The sequence below is a fragment of the Hypanus sabinus genome, chromosome 6 (assembly GCF_030144855.1).
Source record: "Hypanus sabinus isolate sHypSab1 chromosome 6, sHypSab1.hap1, whole genome shotgun sequence".
NCBI classification, from domain to species: domain Eukaryota; kingdom Metazoa; phylum Chordata; class Chondrichthyes; order Myliobatiformes; family Dasyatidae; genus Hypanus; species Hypanus sabinus.
Genome location: NC_082711.1, coordinates 180,396,940 through 180,415,975, shown reverse-complemented (window position 1 = coordinate 180,415,975; position 19,036 = coordinate 180,396,940). Strand labels below are relative to the sequence as shown.

Here is a 19,036-nt window from a genome sequence, read left to right as displayed (position 1 = left end):
TCCTACAGTGGGGGAGTCTAGGACACAGATAGAGTGGGTGTGGAGAGGATGTTTCCTAGAATGGGTGTGGAGAGGATATTTCCTATAGTGGGGGAGTCTAGGACCAGAGGACACAGATAGAGTGGATGTGGAGAGGATGTTTCCTGTAGTGGGGGAGTCCAGGACCAGAGGACACAGATAGAGTGGATGTGGAGGGGATGTTTCCTATAGTGGGGGAGTCCAGGACCAGAGGACACAGATAGAGTGGGTGTGGAGAGGATGTTTCCTATAGAGGGGGAGTCTAGGACCAGAGGGCACAGATGGAATGGGTGTGGAGAGGATGTTTCCTATAGTGGGGGAGTCTCGGACCAGAGGACACAGATAGAGTGGATGTGGAGAGGATGTTTCCTATAGTGGGGGAGTCTAGGACCAGAGGGCGCAGATAGAGTGGGTGTGGAGAGGTTGTTTCCTATAGTGGGGGAGTCTAGGACCAGAGGGCACAGATAGAGTGGGTGTGGAGAGGATGTTTCCTATAGTGGGGGAGTCTTGGACCAGAGGACCACAGATAGAGTGGGTGTGGAGAGGATGTTTTCTATGGTGGGGGAGTCTTGGACCAGAGGACACAGATAGAGTGGATGTGGAGAGGATGTTTCCTATAGTGGGGGAGTCTAGGACCAGAGGGCACAGATAGAGTGGGTGTGGAGAGGATGTTTCCTATAGTGGGGGAGTCTTGGACCAGAGGACCACAGATAGAGTGGGTGTGGAGAGGATGTTTTCTATGGTGGGGGAGTCTTGGACCAGAGGACACAGATAGAGTGGATGTGGAGAGGATGTTTCCTATAGAGGGCGAGTCTAGGACCAGAGGACACAGATAAAGTGGATGTGGAGAGGATGTTTCCTACAGTGGGGGAGTCTAGGACCAGAGGACACAGACAGAGTGGATGTGGAGAGGATGTTTCCTATAGAGGGCGAGTCTAGGACCAGAGGGCACAGATAGAGTGGATGTGGAGAGGATGTTTCCTGTAGTGGGGGAGTCTAGGACCAGAGGACACAGATAGAGTGGATGTGGAGAGGATGTTTCCTATAGTGGGGGAGTCCAGGACCAGAGGACACAGATAGAATGGGTGTGGAGAGTGATGTTTCCTATAGTGGGGGAGTCCAGGACCAGAGGACACAGATAGAGTGGATGTGGAGAGGATGTTTCCTATAGTGGGGGAGTCCAGGACCAGAGGACACAGATAGAGTGGATGTGGAGAGGATGTTTCCTATAGTGGGGGAGTCCAGGACCAGAGGACACAGATAGAGTGGATGTGGAGAGGATGTTTCCTACAGTGGGGGAGTCTAGGACCAGAGGACACAGATAGAGTGGATGTGGAGAGGATGTTTCCTATAGTGGGGGAGTCCAGGACCAGAGGACACAGATAGAGTGGATGTGGAGAGGATGTTTCCTATAGTGGGGGAGTCTAGGACCAGAGGGCGCAGATAGAGTGGGTGTGGAGAGGTTGTTTCCTATAGTGGGGGAGTCTAGGACCAGAGGGCACAGATAGAGTGGGTGTGGAGAGGATGTTTCCTATAGTGGGGGAGTCTTGGACCAGAGGACCACAGATAGAGTGGGTGTGGAGAGGATGTTTTCTATGGTGGGGGAGTCTTGGACCAGAGGACACAGATAGAGTGGATGTGGAGAGGATGTTTCCTATAGAGGGCGAGTCTAGGACCAGAGGACACAGATAGAGTGGATGTGGAGAGGATATTTCCTATAGTGGGGGAGTCTAGGACCAGAGGACACAGATAGAGTGGATGTGGAGAGGATGTTTCCTGTAGTGGGGGAGTCCAGGACCAGAGGATACAGATAGAGTGGATGTGGAGGGGATGTTTCCTATAGTGGGGGAGTCCAGGACCAGAGGACACAGATAGAGTGGGTGTGGAGAGGATGTTTCCTATAGAGGGGGAGTCTAGGACCAGAGGGCACAGATGGAATGGGTGTGGAGAGGATGTTTCCTATAGTGGGGGAGTCTCGGACCAGAGGACACAGATAGAGTGGATGTGGAGAGGATGTTTCCTATAGTGGGGGAGTCTAGGACCAGAGGGCGCAGATAGAGTGGGTGTGGAGAGGTTGTTTCCTATAGTGGGGGAGTCTAGGACCAGAGGGCACAGATAGAGTGGGTGTGGAGAGGATGTTTCCTATAGTGGGGGAGTCTAGGACCAGAGGGCACAGATAGAGTGGGTGTGGAGAGGTTGTTTCCTATAGTGGGGGAGTCTAGGACCAGAGGGCACAGATAGAGTGGGTGTGGAGAGGATGTTTCCTATAGTGGGGGAGTCTTGGACCAGAGGACCACAGATAGAGTGGGTGTGGAGAGGATGTTTTCTATGGTGGGGGAGTCTTGGACCAGAGGACACAGATAGAGTGGATGTGGAGAGGATGTTTCCTATAGAGGGCGAGTCTAGGACCAGAGGACACAGATAAAGTGGATGTGGAGAGGATGTTTCCTACAGTGGGGGAGTCTAGGACCAGAGGACACAGACAGAGTGGATGTGGAGAGGATGTTTCCTATAGAGGGCGAGTCTAGGACCAGAGGGCACAGATAGAGTGGATGTGGAGAGGATGTTTCCTGTAGTGGGGGAGTCTAGGACCAGAGGACACAGATAGAGTGGGTGTGGAGAGGTTGTTTCCTATAGTGGGGGAGTCTAGGACCAGAGGGCACAGATAGAGTGGGTGTGGAGAGGATGTTTCCTATAGTGGGGGAGTCTTGGACCAGAGGACCACAGATAGAGTGGGTGTGGAGAGGATGTTTTCTATGGTGGGGGAGTCTTGGACCAGAGGACACAGATAGAGTGGATGTGGAGAGGATGTTTCCTATAGAGGGCGAGTCTAGGACCAGAGGACACAGATAAAGTGGATGTGGAGAGGATGTTTCCTACAGTGGGGGAGTCTAGGACCAGAGGACACAGACAGAGTGGATGTGGAGAGGATGTTTCCTATAGAGGGCGAGTCTAGGACCAGAGGGCACAGATAGAGTGGATGTGGAGAGGATGTTTCCTGTAGTGGGGGAGTCTAGGACCAGAGGACACAGATAGAGTGAGTGTGGAGAGGATGTTTCCTATAGTGGGGAGTCTAGGACACAGATAGAGTGGGTGTGGAGAGGATGTTTCCTAGAATGGGTGTGGAGAGGATATTTCCTATAGTGGGGGAGTCTAGGACCAGAGGACACAGATAGAGTGGATGTGGAGAGGATGTTTCCTGTAGTGGGGGAGTCCAGGACCAGAGGACACAGATAGAGTGGATGTGGAGGGGATGTTTCCTATAGTGGGGGAGTCCAGGACCAGAGGACACAGATAGAGTGGGTGTGGAGAGGATGTTTCCTATAGAGGGGGGAGTCTAGGACCAGAGGGCACAGATGGAATGGGTGTGGAGAGGATGTTTCCTATAGTGGGGGAGTCTCGGACCAGAGGACACAGATAGAGTGGATGTGGAGAGGATGTTTCCTATAGTGGAGGAGTCTAGGACCAGAGGGCGCAGATAGAGTGGGTGTGGAGAGGTTGTTTCCTATAGTGGGGGAGTCTAGGACCAGAGGGCACAGATAGAGTGGGTGTGGAGAGGATGTTTCCTATAGTGGGGGAGTCTTGGACCAGAGGACCACAGATAGAGTGGGTGTGGAGAGGATGTTTTCTATGGTGGGGGAGTCTTGGACCAGAGGACACAGATAGAGTGGATGTGGAGAGGATGTTTCCTACAGTGGGGGAGTCCAGGACCAGAGGACACAGATAGAGTGGATGTGGAGAGGATGTTTCCTATAGTTGGGGGAGTCCAGGACCAGAGGACACAGATAGAGTGGATGTGGAGAGGATGTTTCCTATAGTTGGGGGAGTCCAGGACCAGAGGACACAGATAGAGTGGATGTGGAGAGGATGTTTCCTATAGTGGGGAAGTCCAGGACCAGAGGACACAGATAGAGTGGATGTGGAGAGGATGTTTCCTATAGTGGGGGAGTCCAGGACCAGAGGACACAGATAGAGTGGATGTGGAGAGGATGTTTCCTATAGTGGGGGAGTCTAGGACCAGAGGATACAGATAGAGTGGATGTGGAGAGGATGTTTCCTACAGTGGGGTAGTCTAGGACCAGAGGACACAGATAGAGTGGATGTGGAGAGGATGTTTCCTACAGTGGGGGAGTCCAGGACCAGAGGACACAGATAGAGTGGATGTGGAGAGGATGTTTCCTATAGTTGGGGGAGTCCAGGACCAGAGGACACAGATAGAGTGGATGTGGAGAGGATGTTTCCTATAGTTGGGGGAGTCCAGGACCAGAGGACACAGATAGAGTGGATGTGGAGAGGATGTTTCCTATAGTGGGGGAGTCCAGGACCAGAGGACACAGATAGAGTGGATGTGGAGAGGATGTTTCCTACAGTGGGGGAGTCTAGGACCAGAGGACACAGATAGAGTGGATGTGGAGAGGATGTTTCCTATAGTGGGGGAGTCTAGGACCAGAGGACACAGATAGAGTGGATGTGGAGAGGATGTTTCCTATAGTGGGGGAGTCCAGGACCAGAGGACACAGATAGAGTGGATGTGGAGAGGATGTTTCCTATAGTGGGGGAGTCTAGGTCCAGAGGATACAGATAGAGTGGATGTAGAGAGGATGTTTCCTACAGTGGGGGAGTCTAGGACCAGAGGACACAGATAGAGTGGATGTGGAGAGGATGTTTCCTATAGTGGGGGAGTCTAGGACCAGAGGACACAGATAGAGTGGATGTGGAGAGGATGTTTCCTATAGTGGGGGAGTCTAGGACCAGAGGACACAGATAGAGTGGATGTGGAGAGGATGTTTCCTATAGTGGGGGAGTCTAGGACCAGAGGACACAGATAGAGTGGATGTGGAGAGGATGTTTCCTATAGTGGGGGAGTCCAGGACCAGAGGACACAGATAGAGTGGATGTGGAGAGGATGTTTCCTATAGTGGGGGAGTCTAGGACCAGAGGATACAGATAGAGTGGATGTGGAGAGGATGTTTCCTACAGTGGGGGAGTCTAGGACCAGAGGACACAGATAGAGTGGGTGTGGAGAGGATGTTTCCTATAGTGGGGGAGTCTAGGACCAGAGGACACAGATAGAGTGGGTGTGGAGAGGATGTTTCCTATAGTGGGGGAGTCTAGGACCAGAGGACACAGATAGAGTGGATGTGTAGAGGATGTTTCCTACAGTGGGGGAGTCTAGGACCAGAGGACACAGATAGAGTGGGTGTGGAGAGGATGTTTCCTATAGTGGGGGAGTCTAGGACCAGAGGACACAGATAGAGTGGATGTGGAGAGGATGTTTCCTATAGTGGGGGAGTCTAGGACCAGAGGACACAGATAGAGTGGGTGTGGAGAGGATGTTTCCTGTAGTGGGGGAGTCTAGGACCAGAGGACACAGATAGAGTGGATGTGGAGAGGATGTTTCCTGTAGTGGGGGAGTCTAGGACCAGAGGACACAGATAGAGTGGATGTGGAGAGGATGTTTCCTATAGTGGGGGAGTCTAGGACCAGAGGACACAGATAGAGTGGGTGTGGAGAGGATGTTTCCTATAGTGGAGAGTCTAGGACCAGAGGACACAGATAGAGTGGGTGTGGAGAGGATGTTTCCTACAGTGGGGGAGTCTAGGACCAGAGGACACAGATAGAGTGGGTGTGGAGAGGATGTTTCCTGTAGTGGGGGAGTCTAGGACCAGAGGACACAGATAGAGTGGGTGTGGAGAGGATGTTTCCTGTAGTGGGGGAGTCTAGGACCAGAGGACACAGATAGAGTGGATGTGGAGAGGATGTTTCCTGTAGTGGGGGAGTCCAGGACCAGAGGACACAGATAGAGTGGATGTGGAGAGGATGTTTCCTACAGTGGGGGAGTCTAGGACCAGAGGACACAGATAGAGTGGATGTGGAGAGGATGTTTCCTACAGTGGGGGAGTCCAGGACCAGAGGACACAGATACAGTGGATGTGGAGAGGATGTTTCTTACAGTGGGGGAGTCCAGGACCAGAGGACACAGCCTCAGAATCCAAAGGAAGTCAGAGATGAGGTGGTGAATCTGTGGAATTCATTGTCACAGACGTTATGAAGGCCACATTATTGGGAATTAGTCAGGGTGTCAAAGGTGACAGGGAGAGGCGAGAGAATGGGTTTGAGAGGGTCAATAAATCAGGCGTGACCGAATGGCGGAGCAGGCTGGTCTGCTTTCCGCCTCGTGGTTCGGTCTTGGCGTATCACGGTCTGATGGAGGTGGGAGCGGTCTATGATCCCGAGCCTTCTCTGCTGGAACGAGTGTTTCCTCTGCCTGCGTGGACAGGAAACCGAGTTATTTTTAGCCGGGACCCCTGAGGAGCAATCACTTTCTCAGCCACGTTGCTGCCTGCAGTCGGGCGGTACTGAGAGGCTGCTCCGTTCGGAGGCGTCACCGTCACGACAGGGAGGTAAAGCCGAGCGCAGGGTGCAGGGTGCGGGGAGTCGGGTAAGCCGATGAACGGATTTAACGGGTGGGAGCCCCGACACCGGCCGCTGCTTACAAAGCGGTGATTGCCGGAGAGATAACGATGCCCTGGGGATTCAAAGTTTGGGAAAGCCATTGTTAAGCTGGATGTCCATGACAGCCACTGATGAGCGTTAGGGCGGGCTGTTAGGGGGCACGCTTGCAGCGGCGTACGGGCAAACAGTACCGAGGGGTCGGGTAGTTGCTGCCATTGGGCAGGAACACCGGCAGGCCAGGAACAATGATTACCGTACGACCATCAGGCTCCTGAACCGGCGCGGATAACTTCACTCACAACTCTGAACTGATTCCGCAACACATGGACTCACTTTCAAGGCTTCGACACCCATTCTCAGTACTCCGCATCTATCTATCTGCGTGTTGGCATCTGCATAGTTTATCGTAGCACGCTGGCCGTTTGTCCGTCTTTGTGTGCAGTTTTTTTCATTGGTACTGTGAATGCCTGCAAGAAAATGAATCCCGGGTACTAAATGTGACGTGGAGGACTTTAATAATAAATTTACTTTGAACTTGGGCAATGAGGTGACCCTGTCTGATTGGAAAGTGTAAGTGTTTGATCAATTGTCTGCAGGTGAAAGGTAGAGTGGTGTAGGCACTGTGATCAAAATTACTGTCATCTCTCAGATTCAGGCAGGGCATTAATCCACACAGATCTGCAGGGGAAAGTTCAGATCCAACTGGATTGGTGCAGTGACCCTTTGCCTGGAAGGTTCTCCACTCCAGTTGCCCCAGAAGATCTTAGATGGTTTGAATGTAACAAGCTCCCAAGTCACTGGGTGTTTTCAGAATAGACAAGACAACAGACAATAGGTGCAGAAGTAGACCATTCGGCCCCTCGAGTCTGCACCGCCATTTTGAGATCATGGCTGATCATTCACTATCAACACCCAGTCCCTGCCTTGTCCCCATATCCCTTGATTCCCCTATCCATCAGATATCTATCCAGCTCCTTCTTGAAAGCATCCAGAGAATTGGACTCCACCATCTTCCGAGGCAGTGCATTCCACACCTCCACAACTCTCTGGGAGAAGAAGTTCTTCCTCAACTCTGTTTTAAATAACTGACCTCTTATTCTCAATCCATGCCCTCTGGTACTGTACTCTCCCAACATCTGGAACATATTTCCTGCCTCAACCCTATCAAATCCTTTAATTATCTTAAATGTTTCAATCAGATCCCCTCTCAATCTCCTCAATTCCAGCGTGTACAAGCCCAATCTCTCCAATCTCTCTGCGTAAGACAGCCCTGCCATCCCAGGAATCAACCTGCACTTCCTCAATTGCCAGAATGTCCTTCCTTAAACCTGGAGACCAAAACTGTACACAATATTCCAGGTGTGGTCTCACCAGGGCCCTGTACAAATGCAAAAGGACATCCTTGCTCTTGTACTCAATTCCCCTTGTAACAAAGGCCAACATTCCATTTGCCCTCTTCACTGCCTGTTGCACTTGCTCATTCACCTTCATTGACTGGTGAACTAGGACTCCTAGGTCTCTTTGCATTTCTCCCTTACCTAACTCGACACCGTTCAGACAATACTCTGCCCTCTTGTTCCAGCTTCCAAAGTGGATAACTTCACATTTATTCACATTGAATGACATCTGCCAAGTATCTGCCCACTCACTCAGCCTATCCAAGTCTCCCTGTATTCTCCTAATGTCCTCTTCGCATGTCACATTGCCACCCAGTTTAGTATCGTCAACAAGCTTGCTGATATAGTTTTCAATGCCCTCATCTAAATCATTGACATAAATCGTAAAGAGCTGTGGTCCCAATACAGAGCCCTGTGGTACCCCACTAGTCACCTCCAGCCAGTCTGAGAAACACCCATTCACTGCTACCCTTTGCTTTCTATCTGCCAACCAGTTTTCTATCCATGTTGAAACCCTGCCCCCAATGCCATGAGCTCTGATTTTACTCACCAATCTCCTATGTGGCACCTTATCGAATGCCTTCTGAAAATCTAGGTACACAACATCTACTGGCTTACCCTCGTCTAACATCCTTGTTACACCCTCAAAAAACTCCAACAGATTAGTCAAGCATGATTTGCCCTTGGTAAATCCATGCTGGCTCGGCCTAATCCTATTTCTGCCATCTAGATGTGCCACTATTTCGTCCTTAATAATGGACTCAAGCATCTTCCCCACGACTGACGTTAGGCTAACAGGGTGATAGTTCTCCGTTTTCTCCTTCCCTCCCTTCTTGAAAAGTGGGACAACATTAGCCACTCTCCAATCTTCAGGAACTGATCCTGAATCTAAGGAACATTGGAAAATGGTTACCAATGCATCTGTAATTTCCTGAGCCACCTCTTTTAGAACCCTTGGATGCAGACCATCTGGACCCGGGGATTTATTAGCCTTCAGTCCTACCAGTCTACTCATCACAGTTTCTTTCCTAATGTCAATCTGTCTCAATTCCTCTGATATCTTATGACCCTGGCCCATCCATACATCTGGGAGATTGCTTGTGTCCTCCCTGGTGAAGACAGATCTAAAGTATGCATTAAATTCTGTTGCCATTTCCCTGTTTCCCATAACAATTTCTCCCAATTCATTCTTCAAGGGGCCAACATTGTTCTTAACTATCTTCTTTCTCTTCACATAGCTAAAAAAGCTTTTGCTATCCCCTTTTATATTCCTGGCTAGACTGAGCTCATACCTGATTTTTTCTCTCCGTATTGCTTTTTTAGTTAAGATCTGCTGTTCCTTAAAACTTTCCCAATCATCTGTATTCCCACTCATTTTAGCCCTGTCATACTTCTTTTTCTTTAATGCTATACAATCTCTGACTTCCTTTGTCAACCACTGTGGCCCCTTCCCCCTCTTTGAATCCTTCCTTCTCATTGGAATGAACTGCATTTGCATCTTTTGTATTATGCCCAAGAATATCTGCCACTGCTGATCCACTGTCTTTCCTGCCAGGGCATCCGCCCATTTAACTTTGGCCAGCTCTTCCCTCATGGCTCCGTAGTCTCCTTTATTTAATTGCAACACTGACACCTCTGATCTGCCCTTATCCCTCTCAAATTGTAGATAAAAACTTATCATGTTATGATCACTACTTCCGAATGGCTCCTTTACTTCAAGATCACTTATCAATTCCTGTTCATTACACATCACCAAGTCCAAAATAGCCTCGTTCCTGGTTGGCTCAAGCACAAGCTGTTCCAAAAATACATCCCTTAGACACTCCACAAACTCCCTATCCTGGGGTCCAGCACCTACTTGATTCTCCCAGTCCAACTGCATGTTGAAATCTCCCATAACGACTGCATTACCTTTAGCACATGCCAATGTTAACTCCCTTATCAACTTGTACCCAATATCCACGCTACTGTTTGGGGGCCTGCACACAACACCCATTAGGGTCTTTTTACCCTTACTGTTCCTCAGCTCAATCCACACAGACTCTACTTCCCCTGTTCCCAAGTCACCTCTTGCGAAGGACTGAATCTCATTCCTCACCAACAGGGCCACCCCACCCCCTCTTCCCATATCTCTGTCTCTACGATAGCACGTATACCCAGGTACACTCAATTCCCAGGCCTGATCCCTTGCAGCCATGTCTCCGTTATCCCAACAATATCGTAGTTCCCCATTTTCATCTGAGCTTCAAGCTCATCTGTCTTATTTCTGACACTACGCGCATTCAAGTATAGAATTCTTAGCCCATTCCTCCTCTCTTTGCTTAAAACACTGTCTACGGTACCTAACCCAGCTCCTTGAACTTCCATCGGGCAAATTGCACCCTGAATTTTGATGACCTTCTCAAGATCACCCAAACCTTGTACACATTTAACCCCATGCACCTTCTGACCAACCCTCTGGATCTGGATCCCTGCCCCCTGCACATCTAGTTTAAACCCCCCCCGAGCAGCACTGGCAAATACTCCTGCAAGAATGTTAGTACCCCTCCGGTTCAGATGTAGACCATCCCTTCGAAACAGATCCCAATGTCCCTGGAACAAAGACCAATTATCCAAAAACCTGAACCCTTCCTTCCTGCACCATGCTCTCAGCTTCGTATTCATGTGCATAATCATTCTATTCTTCGCCTCACTCGCACGTGGCACAGGTAGCAATCCCGAGATTGTCACCCTAGAGGTCCTGCCTTTCAGCTTCACTCCTAACTCCCTGAACTTTCTAAGCAGGACCCCCTCACTCACCTTACCTACATTGTTGGTCCCTACATGGACCACTACATCTGGGTTCATGCCCTCACTCTCAAGAATAGCCTGCACCCGATCTGAGATGTCCTGGACCCTGGCACCAGGGAGGCAACATACCATCCGAGACTCCCGATCTGCCCCACAAAATCTCCTATCTGCCCCCCTAACTATAGAGTCCCCTAAAACTATCGCTCTCTTCTCTTCCCTCCTCCCCTTTCTAGTTGAGGGTTCAACCTCTGTGCCAGAGGCAGGACCACTACAACTCATTCCTGGTAGGTCATCCCCATCAACTGTATCCAGTATGGTATACTTATTGTTAATGGGAATGGCCGCAGGGGTGCTCTGCTCTCTCTGCCTGCTCCCCCTGCCTCTCTGGACCGTCACCCATCTGCCTAAATCTTGGTTCTTTGGTGTGACTACCTCCTGATAACTATCTATCTCTGCCTCTGCCTCCCGAATGATCCGTAGTTCATCCAGCTCCAGCTCCAACTCCCTGACTCGGGCTGATAGGTGCTGCAGCTGGACGCACCTTTTGCAGGTGTGGTCATCAGGGACAACTGTGTTGACCCTGACTTCCCACATACTGCATACGGAGCACACCACTGCTCTGACTGTCTCCCCCATACCTGAACTGGATTAATAGAATAAGTCTAAAAAGCACCTCGCGACCTTACCTTCTTCCCCTCAGCGAGCAATCAGGTTTAATATCACCGACATATGTGGTGAAGTTTGTTGTTTAGTGGTGGTATTACAGTGCACTACATAAAGATGCTATAAATTACAATAAGAAATATATATAGTGAGAAATTTTATAAAAATTACTAGCCTTAGTCTTGCATGCACTGCAATGGGCTTAGAGAGAACGGTTTTTAAATAGTGTTTGTGGTCAGAAAGCAGTGATTTTTGTCACTGATAGTTGGTGAGAGATAAGACAGTTCAGAACCATTTTGCTCGCTGCGGTTTCAAACATTCAGGCTTGGAGATTCTAGAAATGGCTGGGAGTGAAAATGAAACAATTCACTATTTCAACAAGTTAGGTACTTTGAAGAATTTGGAGGTATTGACAGACATCCTGAATGTTATCTTTGGTCCCCACTGGACACTCAGCTCAAGTAACATTTTGCATGTGACAGCAGCCACACCTTGACAGGTAGGCCAGACCAGGTGAGGACAGCCGGTGGGTCTCATACCCTGGTGAGATTGGGACATGCCTGTCCTAGCATGCAAAGTCAGCTCCGGCGGACAAGACCTACAGGGAGATCCAATGGCCAGGAAGGTGGTTCTACAACGTTCCATGGAGAGCAAAGGGCAAGACGAGGAAGAGGAGATATCTACTGCAACCAAGGAAGACACAAGTTATGATGACTACGCGTCCCATTGGACCTGGAGCTCTGAAGTTGGGCGAGTGGCTCGTCCCAGTGCGACAGCTTTTCCACCAGAGATTCTCCTGAACAGGTTTCCTGTCATCACCAGATACGATGGACACATCGGCAGTGGTACTGGTAGTGGTCTAATTTGTTCTGTATTTCATTTAAGTACTTAATTAGTTACTCAGTTAAACAGTAGTTTGTCTTTTTTATACCTTTTTAACTAGTTCCATGAAATTTCAGCTAATTGGGTCAGCCACTGATTTGGACCAAAATGTACTGGTCCCAATGAGTCCCAGTTAACTGAAATCCACTGTATATATGTATATGTTTATATAATTAAATAAGCAGTGCAAAAAGAGCAGCAAAAAGGTGAGGTAATGGTCATGGGTTCAGTGTCCATTCAGAAATCTGAGGTCAGAGGGGAAAAAGCTGTTTCTGAATCATTGAGTGTGGGTCTTCAGGCTCCTGTACCTCTTCCCTAATGGTAGCAATGAGAATTGGGCATGTCCTGGGTGATGGGGGTCCTTAATGATGGATGTGGCTTTTTGACGCATTGCCTTTCGAAGATATCCTCAGTGCTGGGGAGGCTAGTGTCCATGATGGAGCAGGTTGAGTTTTCAACTTTCATGGGCTTTTTCCAATCCCATGCAGTGGCCCCTCCATACCTGACAGTGATGCAACCAGTTGGAATTCTTGCCACAGTACATCTGTAGAAATTTTTGAAAGTCCTTGGTGACGTATCAAATTTCTTCAAACTCCTAATGAAATATAGCCACTGTCATGAGGGTCCTTGAGAGAGGTTGCTGAAGAGATGACGGATGCATTGATCATGATCTTTCAAGAATCACTTGACCCTGGCATGGTCCCAGACGACTGGAAGATTGCAAATGTCATTCCACTCTTCAAGAAGGGAGGAAGGCAAAACAAAGGAAATTGTAGGCCAGTTAGCTTAACCTAACCAAAGGAACACATACCAATCCTCAGAGAAGTGGAGAGAGTGAGCAGCTTCAAGTTCCTGGGTGTCAAGATCTCTGAGGATCTGACCTGGTTCCAACATATTGATGCAGTTATAAAGAAGGCAAGACAGTGGCTATATTTCATTAGGAGTTTGAAGAGATTTGGTATGTCAGCAAATACACTCAAAAACTTCTATAGTTGTACTGTGGGGAGCATTCTGACAGGCTACATCACTGTCTGGTATGGTGGGGCTACTGCACAGGACCAAAAGAAGCTGCAGAGGGTTGTAAATTTAGTCATCTTGGGTACTAGCCTACAAAGTACCCAGGATATCTTCAAGGAGCGGTGTCTGAGAAAGACGTCATCCATTATTAAGGACCTCCAGCACCCAGGGCATGCCGTTTTCTCACTGTTACCATCAGGTAGGAGGTACAAAAGCCTGAAGGCACACACTCAGCAATTCAGGAGCAGCCTCTTCCCCTCTGCCATCCGATTAGTAGTGTTCCTTAGGGTCAGTACTGGGATTGTTATTTTTCACATTATTTGTCAGTGATTTGGATAATGGAATTGGTGGTTCTGTGGTAAAGTTTGCAGATGATATGAAGGGTAGGTAGTGCTGAGAAAGCAATAAGATTGCAGCAGAGACAAATTGAAAGAATGGGGAAAAAGTGGCAGATGGAATACAGTGTTGGGAAATGTATGATAATGCATTTTGGTAAAAGGGACAATCGTGCAGACTGTTATCTAAATGGGGAGAAGCTTCAAAGATCAGAGGTGCAGAGGGACTTGGGAGTCCACATGCAAGACCCATTGGGTCTGTGGTAAAGGAGGGAAATGCAATGTTGGCATTTATTTCAAGGGGAATAGAATATAAGAACAAGGAGATAATGCTGAAGCTTTAGAAGACATTATTCAGGCTGCACGGAGTTTTGTCATCAGTTCTGGGCCCATGTCTTAGAAAGGATGTGTGTCATTGGAGAGCCCAGAGGAGGCTCATGAGGATGATTCCAGGAATGAAGGGGTTAACATATGAGATGCGTTTGGCAGCTTTGGGCTTGTACTCACTGGAATTTAGAAGAATGCAGGGGGATTTCATTGAAACCTACCGAATGTTGAAAGGAGTAGATAGGGTGGATGTGGAGAGGATGTTTCCTGTGGTGGAGAAACTAGAGGGCACAGCCTCAAATTTGAGGGGCACACTTTTAAAACAAAGGTAAGAGGGGTTCAGAGGGATCTGGGATCAGCCAAGATGGAATGGCTGAGCAGACTTGATGGGCTGAATGGCCTAATTCTGTTCCTATATTTTATGGTCATGCCTTCTTTTTGTAATGGCATCAGCATGTTGGGCCCACAACAGATCTTCAATAGATCTTCAGAGATGTTGACACCCAGGAACTTGAAACTGCTCACCCTTTCCAGGGTTAATTTATTGGGTCTTGGATCCAGAGAGGAGGGCTCAGATCCCACTGGGGAATTTTAAGTTAAAGGAACTAAATGAGTATGCATACAAAATTACAGTAATCACAAAACCAGCGGAAGGTGGCTGTAAATCAGTAAAGGCTGGTCTCTGATTACAGACCTGCCAGTGAGGTGTCCCAAACCCCTCACTGCAAACATGTAGCTGACCTCATAATTCCGTCCAGCTGACAGACACTGACCACCCCACACACAGAGGGATAAACAAGACCAACTAAAAGGAAAGACACATCGGTTGAAGGGATTTAGTCCAAAGAGCTGAGATGATTACTAGAGAGAGTGTATATTGACCAAATGGAAAGTGTCCAATGGGAATGTGTGTGAGACGGTCAGATCCATTAGGGATATGGACCAGGAGTGAATGGGAATGGGTCATGTCCATTGAGAGACTGGATTGGGAGAGAATTGGAAGGTAATTTGGCCCATTCGGAGTGTCAACTGGGAGTGAATGGTAAGGATGGGTCCAATTGGCAGTGTGGACTGAGAGTGAATGGGAAGGGCTGGGGTCATAGAACATAGAATAGTACAACACAGTACAGGCCCTTCGGCCCACAATGTTGTGCCGACCCTTAAACCCTGCCTAATGGGAAAGGCTGGGGTCATTGGGACTATGGACTAGGAGTGAATGGGAAGGGGTGGGGTTCATTGGGAGTGAATGGGAAGGGTGGGGTACCACTGGGAGTAAATGGGAAGGGGTAGGGTCATTGGCACTGTGGACTAGGAGTGAATGGGAAGGGGTGGGGACATTGGGACTGTGGACTAGGAGTGAATGGGAATGGGTGGGGGTCATTGGGACTGTGGACTAGGAGTGAATGGGAAAGTGTGGGGTTCATGGGGAGTGAATGGGAAGGGTGGGGTACCACTGGGAGTAAATGGGAAGGGGTGGGGTCATTGGGACTGTGGACTAGGAGTGAATGGGAAGGGGTGGGGTTCATTGGGAGTAAATGGGAAGGGGTGGGGTCATTGGGACTGTGGACTAGGAGAGAATGGGAAGGGTTGGGGTCATTGGGACTGTGGACTAGGAGTGAATGGGAAGGGTGGGTTTCATTGGGAGTGAATGGGAAGGGTTGGGGTCATTGGGACTGTTGACTAGGAGTGAATGGGAAGGGGTGGGTTCATTGGGAGTGAATGGGAAGGGTTGGGGTCATTGGGACTGTTGACTAGGAGTGAATGGGAAGGGGTGGGTTCATTGGGAGTGAATGGGAAGGGTTGGGGTCATTGGGACTGTTGACTAGGAGTGAATGGGAAGGGGTGGGGTTATTGGGAGTGAATGGGAAGGGGTGGGTTCATTGGGAGTGAATGGGAAGGGTTGGGGTCATTGGGACTGTTGACTAGGAGTGAATGGGAAGGGGTGGGTTCATTGGGAGTGAATGGGAAGGGTTGGGGTCATTGGGACTGTGGACTAGGAGTGAATGGGAAGGGGTGGGGTTCATTGGGAGTAAATGGGAAGGGGTGGGGTCATTGGGACTGTGGACTAGGAGAGAATGGGAAGGATGGGTTTCATTGGGAGTGAATGGGAAGGGTTGGGGTCATTGGGACTGTTGACTAGGAGTGAATGGGAAGGGGTGGGGTTATTGGGAGTGAATGGGAAGGGGTGGGTTCATTGGGAGTGAATGGGAAGGGTTGGGGTCATTGGGACTGTTGACTAGGAGTGAATGGGAAGGGGTGGGGTTCATTGGGAGTGAATGGGAAGGGGTGGGTTCATTGGGAGTGAATGGGAAGGGGTGGGTTCATTGGGAGTGAATGGGAAGGGGTGGGGTCATTGGGACTGTGGACAAGGAGTGAATGGGAAGGGGTGGGGTTCATTGGGAGTGAATGGGAAGGGGTGGGGTGATTGGGACTGTGGACTAGGAGTGAAAGGGAAGGGGTGGGTTCATTGGGAGTGAATGGGAAGGGGTGGGGTCATTGGGTCTGTGGACAAGGAGTGAAAGGGAAGGGGTGGGTTCATTGGGAGTGAATGGGAAGGGGTGGGGTCATTGGGAGTGAATGGGAAGGGGTGGGGTTATTGGGAGTGAATGGGAAGGGGTGGGGTTATTGGGAATGAATGGGAAGGGGTAGGGTCATTGGGACTGTGGACAAGGAGTGAAAGGGAAGGGATGGGGTTATTGGGAGTGAATGGGAAGGGGTAGGGTCATTGGGACTGTGGACAAGGAGTGAATGGGAAGGGGTGGGTTTCATTGGGAGTGAATGGGAAGGGGTGGGGTCATTGGGACTGTGGACTAGGTGAGAATGGGAAGGGGTGGGGTCATTGGGACTGTGGACTAGGTGAGAATGGGAAGGGGTGGGTTTCATTGGGAGTGAATGGGAAGTGTTGGGGTCATTGGGACTGTGGACTAGGTGAGAATGGGAAGGGGTGGGGTCATTGGGACTGTGGACTAGGTGAGAATGGGAAGGGGTGAGGTCATTGGGACTGTGGACTAGGAGTGAATGGGAAGGCGTGGGGTCATTGGGACTGTGGATCAGGAGTGAATGGGAAGGGGTGGGGTTCATTGGGAGTGAATGGGAAGGGGTGGGGTATTTGGGACTGTTGACAAGGAGTGAATGGGAAGGGGTGGGATTCATTGGGACTGTTGACTGGGAGTGAATGGGAAGGGGTGGGGTTATTAGGAGTGAATGGGAAGAGTGGGGTTCATTGAGAGTGAATGGGAAGAGTGGGGTTCATTGGGAGTGAATGGGAAAGGTGGGGTTCAGTCAGAGTGAATGGGAAGGGGCGGGGTCATTGGGACTGTGGACTAGGAGTGAAAGGGAAGGGGTGGAGGTCATTGGGAGTGAATGGGAAGGGGTAGGGTCATTGAGACTGTGGACTAGGAGTGAATGGGAAGGGGTGGGGTCATTGGGACCGTGGACTAGTAGTGAAAGGGAAGGGGTGGGGGTCATTGGGAGTGAATGGGAAGGGGTAGGATCATTGGGACTGTGGACAAGGAGTGAATGGGAAGGGGTGGGGTTATTAGGAGTGAATGGGAAGGGTGGGGATCATTGGGGTGAATGGGAATTGTGGGGTTCATTGGGAGTGAATGGGAAGGGGTGGGGTTATTAGGAGTGAATGGGAAGGGTGGGGTTCATTGGGGTGAATGGGAATTGTGGGGTTCATTGGGAGTGAATGGGAAAGGTGGGGTTCAGTCAGAGTGAATGGGAAGGGGCGGGGTCATTGGGACTGTGCACTAGGCGTGAATGAGAAGGGTGGGGTCCATTGGGAGTGAATGGGAAGAGTGGGGTTCATTGGGAGTGAATGGGAAAGGTGGGGTTCAGTCAGAGTGAATGGGAAGGGGCGGGGTCATTGGGACTGTGGACTAGGAGTGAATGGGAAGGGTCGGGTACCACAGGGAGTGAATGGGAAGGGTTGGGGTCATTGGGACTGTGGACTAGGAGTTAATGGGAAGGGGTGGGGTCATTGGGACTGGACTAGGAGCGAATGGGAAGGGGTGGGGTCATTGGGAGTGAATGGGAAGGGGTGGGGTCATTGGGACTGTGGACTAGGAGTGAATGGGAAGGGGCGGGGTCATTGGGACTGTGGACTAGGAGTGAATGGGAAAGTGTGGGGTCATTGGGACTGGACTAGGAGCGAATGGGAAGGGGTGGGGTCATTGGGAGTGAATGGGAAGGGGTGGGGTCATTGGGAGTGAATGGGAAGGGGTGGGGTCATTGGGACTGTGGACTAGGAGTGAATGGGAAGGGGCGGGGTCATTGGGACTGTGGACTAGGAGTGAATGGGAAGGGGTGGGGTCATTGGGACTGTGGACTAGGAGTGAATGGGAAGGGGTGGGGTCATTGGGACTGGACTAGGAGCGAATGGGAAGGGGTGGGGTCATTGGGAGTGAATGGGAAGGGGTGGGGTCATTGGGACTGTGGACTAGGAGTGAATGGGAAAGTGTGGGGTTCACTGGGAGTGAATGGGAAGGGTGGGGTTCATTGGGAGTAAATGGGAAGGGGTGGGGTCATTGGGACTGTGGACTACGTGTGAATGGGAAGGGGTGGGGTTCATTGGCCGTGATGGGAAGGGGTGGGGTCATTGGGACTGTGGACTAGGAGTGAAAGGGAAGGGGCGGGGTCATTGGGAGTGAATGGGAAGGGATGGGGTCATCGGGACTGTGGACTAGGAGTGAATGGGAAGGGGTGGGGACATTGGGAGTGAATGGGAAGGGGCGGGGTCATTGGGAGTGAATGGGAAGGGGTGGGTTCATTGGGAGTGAATGGGAAGGGGCGGGGTCATTGGGAGTGAATGGGAAGGGGTGGGTTCATCGGGACTGTGGACTAGGAGTGAATGGGAAGGGGTGGGGACATTGGGAGTGAATGGGAAGGGGTGGGGTCATTGGGACTGTGGACTAGAAGTGAATGTGAAGGAGTGGGGTCCATTGGGAGTGAATGGTAAGGTGAGGGGTCGTTGGGACTGTGGACTAGGCGTGAATGGGAAGGGGTGGTGTTCATTGGGAGTGAATGGGAATTGTGAGGTTCATTGGGACTGTGCACTAGGAGTGAATGGAAGTGAGGTTCATTGGGACTGTTGACTGGGAGTGATTGGGAAGGGGTGGGGTCTTTGGGAGTGAATGGGAAGGGTGGGGT

The 19,036-nt window shown here is 50.2% G+C and overlaps 1 protein-coding gene across 2 annotated transcripts in view; it reads left to right on the top strand.

Annotated features, from left to right (window-relative positions):
* The first annotated feature begins 6,249 nt into the window (after positions 1 to 6,249).
* The window catches only part of serpinf1 (serpin peptidase inhibitor, clade F (alpha-2 antiplasmin, pigment epithelium derived factor), member 1), a 43,673-nt gene continuing 30,886 nt past the window's right edge, over positions 6,250 to 19,036 (top strand). Inside the window, exon 1 of one of the 2 annotated variants that reach the window (XM_059973733.1) lies at positions 6,250 to 6,422. The gene's annotated coding sequence lies outside the window, so the exon portion shown is untranslated. Of the gene's footprint in view, positions 6,461 to 19,036 lie in introns of both variants that reach the window. The other variant, XM_059973734.1, reaches the window with a different exon arrangement.